Here is a 7,309-nt window from a genome sequence, read left to right as displayed (position 1 = left end):
GGCAGGGTTTGCCTATCGTGAGGTCACCGTATGGAATTTAACTAACTCTGCAACCCAGTTAGAGCAGACAACTGGTGATAACATACAAAAACTTTAAGCATCCCTTAACTCCCTAGCTGGCATTGTCCTAGACAATCGCCTGGTCCTGATTATCTTCTGGCCAAACAAGGAGGAGTATGTGCCATGTTAAATAAAACTTGTACATTTGTAAACACTTCAAGCTAAGTAAAAGAAGACATAAAAAGGATATATGAACAAGCCACTTGGTTACGTGAATTCTATAATCCTACTCTTAAAGTATCTGGGAGTCTGTAAAGAATTATCTATCTTCATCCACTTGGTTCTTACCCTTATTAGGACTATTAGTGGCCATCCTATTGCTTTCGATTTTTGGTCCCTGTCTTTTAACCTTCTTGTTAAATTTGTTTCTTCCAGACTCCAGTGGTTTCTTGTGAAGATGATGACTTTACATGGCTTCCACCCTGGTCCCCAGTCCAGTCACCTGGGACTGAGCTAGGGCTGCTAGGTCAGGTACTCAGAGATTTCTGTTCTCAGATAGGCAGGTCCTACAGCCCCAGTCAGCCTGAAGCAGCTGTATAAGACAGACCCTTGTCCTTCATTGCTTATGATAAAGGGAATGGAATCTCTGAGGGGGAAATGAGATAGGAGGTGCTCAGTCCCCCTGGAATCAAGTTTCAGGCCACACCCTTGGGTCTCAAACCACTGCCCTAGGATTCAAGTCCTGCTTCTGAGTCCTAAGCTATGGTGGCCTGTAGCAACATTTTTGGCACCAGCATGTGGAGATTGAGACTGCAGGGGGCAGTTTATATAATCTCCATGGCCCAGCACGCTCAATAAAAGGGAGCTGACCCCTTAAATGACCTTCCACTGGAGGCACTATAGAGCACTTAGAACATTCTAAGTGTATTTGGTGCATGTGATGGAATTTTACCAATGAACATGCTCTAAAAGAGACCAATAGAGCATGTGCAAGACTAGGTTACATAACCGGGAACCACCCCTTAGTTGAATACCCATTAGATAGCATGAATATATATATAGAGAGAGATAGCAAAGCTATAAAAGCTGAATCTAGCGGAGTTCCGGTTAAGATGGTGGAATAGATGGTTCCCAGCATCACTCTCTCCCACAAATCAACCAAATTTACAACTATAAAAATGTAACACCTGCCAAGCTGGGGCCGGTGGAGCTCAGGGGAAGAGGAGGAGAGACCTACGGAGTTCATGAAGGTGGGAGAAGCTACGATGAGAGAAAGAAAAAGCTGCTGTGAGCATTTCTGGCCATGGCTGCTTTAAGGCTTGAGCTGCTGAGCACATGGAGCAGGAGCCGGCAGAAGCTGCAGCTGTGCCCTTCAGATGGAGTTACTTGGAGGTGGCAGGAGAGGAGGGCCTTGGCGGCCCCCAGGACAGCAAGACCACTAATAGGTTTCCTGTGGACCCACACAGGAGCGAGGAGCCAGAACAACTGAAAAAAAGGAGCCATTCAGAGGCTGGTGAGTCATCGCCAGGGACTGGCGCAGGGCCCGTCCCGTGGGAAGTGTTTTGAGCATGGGCGGTGGGCAAGATGGGAACACTGGTAGAACACTGGGACACAGCAAGGACAGCCGACCTCCCCCCCAATCAGCACAGGACCACTCAGAGGAGACTGGTCTGGAATGCAGAATTGCATGGGGTAGAGTTTGATGAAAAAACTCAGACCCAGATCAGAGATTCAATAGAACACAGATCCACCGGGTCTCTGGAGAGCTGGAAGTACCTGTAAGGTCAACCATTAAACCCTGAGCTGCACAGTCTTCCCTAGGGAAACAGCAGCAAAGTAGCAATTTAAACAACCACACAGCTCACGTACTGGTTCCCACAGGAAGTTCGCCTGTGTTAGAAGCAAAGGACAAAAAATTAGTTCCAGCCCAGGCACACCACCAACACCTTGGGGCCTGCCTGGGAACCGGAGGCTTGGATCCGGAGACTGAACCCCACTCCCACTTCCAGGCAAACTGCACCAGTCCCTCAGGGCCTGCCCAGGGATCTGAGGTCTGGAGAAGGGGACTGGACCCCACCTCCCACAACCAGGCACACTAAGCCAGTGCTTCAGGTCCTGCCTGGGGACCTGGGGTATGGAGTCAGGGACCAGACCACCCTCCCACAACCAGGCACACCATGCCAGCGCCTCGGGGCCCACCCACGGAACTGGGGCATAGAGAAGAGGACTGGATCCCTCTCCCACAACCAGGCACACCAGGCCAGTGCCTTGGGGCTCACGTGGGGACCCGAGGCATGGAGAAGGGGACCGGACCTCTCTCCCACAACCAGGCACACCAAGCCAGCACCTTGCTGCCCGCCTAGGAACCCAGGGCATGGAGAAGGGGACCAGACCACCCTCCCACAACCAGGCACATCAAGCCAGTGCCTTGGGTCCCACCCAGTGACCCGAGGCATGGAGCCAGGAACCGGACCCTCCTACCACAATAAGGCACCTTGGGGCCTGCCTGGGGACCCAAAGCATGCAGAAGGGGACTGGACCCTCCTCCCACACCAGGCACAAAACACCAGCACCTTGGGGCCCACCTGGGTACCCGAGGCTTGGAGAGGGGGACCAGACCCTCGTCCCACAACCAGGCACATGGCTCCAGTGCCTTGGGGCCTGCCCAGAGACCTGGGGCATGGAGAAGGGGATGAGACTGCCCTCCCTCAACCAGGCTCACTGTGCCAGCACCTTGGGGCTGGCCCAGGGACCCAGGGCATGGAGAAGGGGACCAGGCCCCTCTCCTTCAACCATGCACACCAAGCCAGCTCCTTGCATCTAGTCCGGTGACCTGAGGCATAGAGAAGGGGACCGGCCACACCTCCCACAACCAGGCATACCACCAGTGCCAAGGAGCATACCAAAAACATCACCTCCATGTGGGTTGCCCACCACAGCCACCACAATAAACATGACTGCTGCAAAAGCGGCTAGACACCACAACTACCACGCAGATGGTCCACCAACCACTGGAGTGCATTCCTACAAGAAGAGTACCAGCAGAAACAAAGAAAAGAAGAGGATGTCCCTTTCCACAAAGCCCATTTCAGAGTGATAGAAGAAGCATCTGCTCTATGATAATACTGGGGGACCTGATCATATCTCTCAGCATTGGACAGATCGTCTAGGCAACAAATTAACAGAGTAACCATTATTCTTTCAGAAGGAGAGAAGAAATCTAGGGTTATTAGAGGGGGGAGGAGGAGCGAGAGGGGGATGGGGAGAGATTGGACCAAGGGTATAAAGAATAATTATGGGATCAGGTCAAGATGGCGGAAGAGGAGAGCTGCCTGCCGCTTTTCCACCACGAGTAGAAGCAGCCTGAAGCCCGCGCTGGCTGTAGCAGAATCAGCGCAAAGGAACGGCTTTGAAAGGGTGTCTTTACCCTGCCGAGAACCGGGAATCTTCCCCCAACCAGTGAGTGCAACCCGCAGGTGCGCTGCAGCCCGTGTCGCAGCCGCAGCTGCAGACGTGGAAACATGGAGGCCTGAGCCGGTGTGTGTCACCCCGGGCTGTAGCGGTGACCACGGCTTCTGAACCCCCGCCCCCACCCGCCCATCCCTAGAGCTGGAAGCGAATCAACCCACGGCCGAGACAGGGAGACGTCCAGTGGGAGAGGCAGAAGCTCCACAGAGACCACACGCCCTGTGGGGCCGCCACTGCGTGATCCAACAGGTAGGCTTCACTGCCACCACCCAGCTTCATTCCCAGCCCAGCCCAGTGCACACAGAGCAGGGAGACATCCGGCAGGGGAGGCGGGAACTCCACAGGGTCCACGCTGCTGCCGCTCAATCCAGCAGCAGGTAGGCTTCACCACCGCCACCCGGCTCCATCCCAAGCCCAGCCTAGCATGCACAGAGCAGGGAGACATCCTGCAGGGGAAGCTCTGCAGAGACGACAGGCTCTGCAGTGCCTCAGCGCATCCCAGCAGCCCGGACCAGAGCACACGGAACAGGAAGTCACTGAGGTAGCAATACCAAATTGGCAACCACAGCAACATCTTAGTCAGTAAATAGTGTCAAACCTGTGGACTGTGAAACCCCCTGCCACAATGAATAAACATCAAAGAAAAGATATCAGAAATACGAAAAATCAAGAAAGTACACCACCAAAAGATAATAAATCTCAAGCTCTAGATCCTATAGAACAAGAAGCCCTTGAAATGACTGACAAGGAATTTCGAGTGATAATTCTAAGGAAACTGAATGAGATACAAGAAAACTCAGCTAGACATCATGATGAAAGGAGGAAAAGTATACAGGACCTGAAAGAGAAAATGTACAAGGAAATCAATGTCCTGAAAAAAAATGTAGCAGAACTTGCCGAACTGAAGAAGTTATTCAGCGAAATAAAAAACACAACGGAGAGCTTAACCAACAGGCTTGTGGAAGTTGAAGAGAGAACCTCTGAATTTGAAGATGGGCTGTTTGAAATAACACAAGCAGACAAAAAAAAAAAAGAAAAAAGAAAAAAGAATCAAAGGCATTGAAGAAAATCTGAGCGAGATATCAGAAAACCTTAAGCGCTCAAATATCCGAGTCATGGGTATTCCAGAAGGGGAGGAAAAAGGAGATTGCATTGAAAACATATTCAACAAAATAGTGGCAGAAAACTTCCCAGGTATAGGAAAAATCACAGATCTTCAGATCCAGGAAGCTCAACGATCTCCAAACGTATTCAACCCAAAATGGTCTTCTCCAAGGCATGTTATAGTCAAATTGGCAAAACTCAAAGACAAAGAGAGAATCTTAAAAGCTCCAAGAGAGAAGCGTCAAATCACCTATAAGGGAGCCCCAATCAGGCTAACATCAGACTTTTCATCACAAACCCTAAAAGCCAGAAAGGAATGGGATGATATATTCAAAATACTAAAAGACAGAGATTGTCAGCCAAGAATACTCTACCCTGCAAGGCTATCCTTCCGAAATGAAGGGCAAATAGTATATTTCTCAGACAAACAAAAACTGCAGGAGATCACCATCACACGACCACCCTTACAAGAAATTCTCAAGGAAGTACTGGGTTTGGTTCCTGAAAAATAACTACCACTACCATAAAAACCCACAAAAATCTAAACCCACTAGTATAATAAAAATTGCATTCATGAAGAGAAAACAAACAAACAAAAACACTATCTACAACCTAGGAACCAACAAACACAGAAAACAAATAGTAAATCAGAAAGCAAGGAACAAAAGACACCTAAGACAACCAAACAGCAATCAACAAAATGCTAGGAATAAATCAACACTTTTCAATAACAACTCTTAATGTAAAAGGATTAAATTCCCCAATCAAAAGACACAGACTGGCTGCCTGGATTAAAAAGGAGGACCCAACTATATGCTGCCTTCAAGAGACCCACCTCACCCATAAAGACTCACATAGACTAAGAGTGAAAGGATGGAAAAAGATTTACCATGCAAACAGAAAAGAAAAACGAGCTGGAGTAGCTATTCTTATATCTGACAAAATAGACTTTAAACTAAAAGCCATAAAAAGAGACAATGAGGGACACTACATAATGATAAAAGGACTGATCCATCAAGAAGACATAACAATCATAAATATATATGCACCCAATGTTGGAGCAGCCAGATTTATAAAACAAACCCTATTAGACCTAAAGAAGGAAATAGACACTAATACCATAATAGCAAGGGACCTGAATACCCCACTGTCAATATTGGACAGATCATCTAGGCAAAGAATCAGCAGAGAAACACAAGATCTAAACAATACTCTAGACCAATTGGACTTGGAAGATATCTACAGAACATTCCATCCAACAACCTCAGAATATTCATTCTTCTCATCAGCACATGGACCATTCTCCAGGATAGATCACATATTAGGTCACAAATCAAGTCTCAACAAATTCAAAAAAATTGGAATTATCCCATGTATTTTCTCAGACCATAATGGATTAAAATTAGAAATCAATAACAAACGAAATTCTGGAAACTATACAAACACATGGAAATTAAACAGCATTCTACTTAATGACACATGGGTCCAAAAAGAAATCAAGCAGGAAATCAAAAAATTTATTGAAACTAATGAAAATAATGATACATCATACCAAAACCTGTGGGATACTGCAAAAGCAGTATTAAGGGGGAAATTTATTGCATTAAATGCTCACCTCAGAAGAATGGAAAGATGGCAAGTGAACAACCTAACACTTCACCTGAAAGATCTAGAAAAACAAGAACAATCCAAACCTAAAGTTAACAGATAGAAAGAATTAATTAAGATCAGAGCAGAACTGAATGAAATTGAAACCCAAAAAACAATTCAAAAGATCAATGAATCAAAAAGTTGGTTTTTTGAAAAGATAAATAAAATTGACAAACCATTAGCATGGCTAACAAAAAAAAGAAGAGAGAAGATTCAAAAAACAAAAATTAGAAATGAAAAAGGCGATCTTACAACTGATGCCTCTGAAATACAAGGAATCATTCGAGACTACTATAAACAACTATACGCCAACAAATTTGAAAATCTGGAGGAAATGGATAAATTTCTGGACACACACAAGCTACCAAAACTGAGCCATGAAGATGTGTAAAATCTGAACAGATCAATAAAGGAGATTGAAGCTGTTATCAGAAAGCTCCCAACAAAGAAAAGCCCAGGACCAGATGGATTCACAGCAGAATTTTACCAAACATTCAAAGAATTGACACCAATTCTTTACAAACTATTCCAAAAGATTGAAACAGACGCAAGTCTCCCGAACTCTTTCTATGAAGCAAACATCATCCTGATATCAAAACCAGGTAAAGATATAAACAAAAAAGAAAACTACAGGCCAATATCCTTGATGAATATAGATGCAAAAATCCTCACTAAAATACTAGCAAACAGAATACAACAACACATACGTAAAATCATTCACCACGATCAAGTGGGATTCATCCCAGGGATGCAAGGTTGGTTCAGCATACGCAAATCAATAAATGTGATACACCATATTAATAAAATCAAACACAAGAACCATATGATCATCTCTATAGATGCTGAAAAAGCATTTGATAAAATTCAACACTCATTCATGACAAAGACCCTCTATAAGTTAGGTATAGACGGAAAGTATCTCAACATAATTAAAGCCATATGTGATAAACCCACTGCCAGTATCATCCTGAATGGGAAAAAGCTGAAAGCTTTTCCTTTAAGAACAGGAACTAGACACGGATGCCCACTCTCACCACTCCTATTCAACATAGTGCTGGAAGTACTAGCCAGAGCAATCAGAGAAGAG

The sequence above is a fragment of the Cynocephalus volans genome, chromosome 11 (genome assembly GCF_027409185.1).
Source record: "Cynocephalus volans isolate mCynVol1 chromosome 11, mCynVol1.pri, whole genome shotgun sequence".
NCBI lineage: Eukaryota > Metazoa > Chordata > Mammalia > Dermoptera > Cynocephalidae > Cynocephalus > Cynocephalus volans.
Note: the sequence above shows the minus strand (reverse complement) of the source record.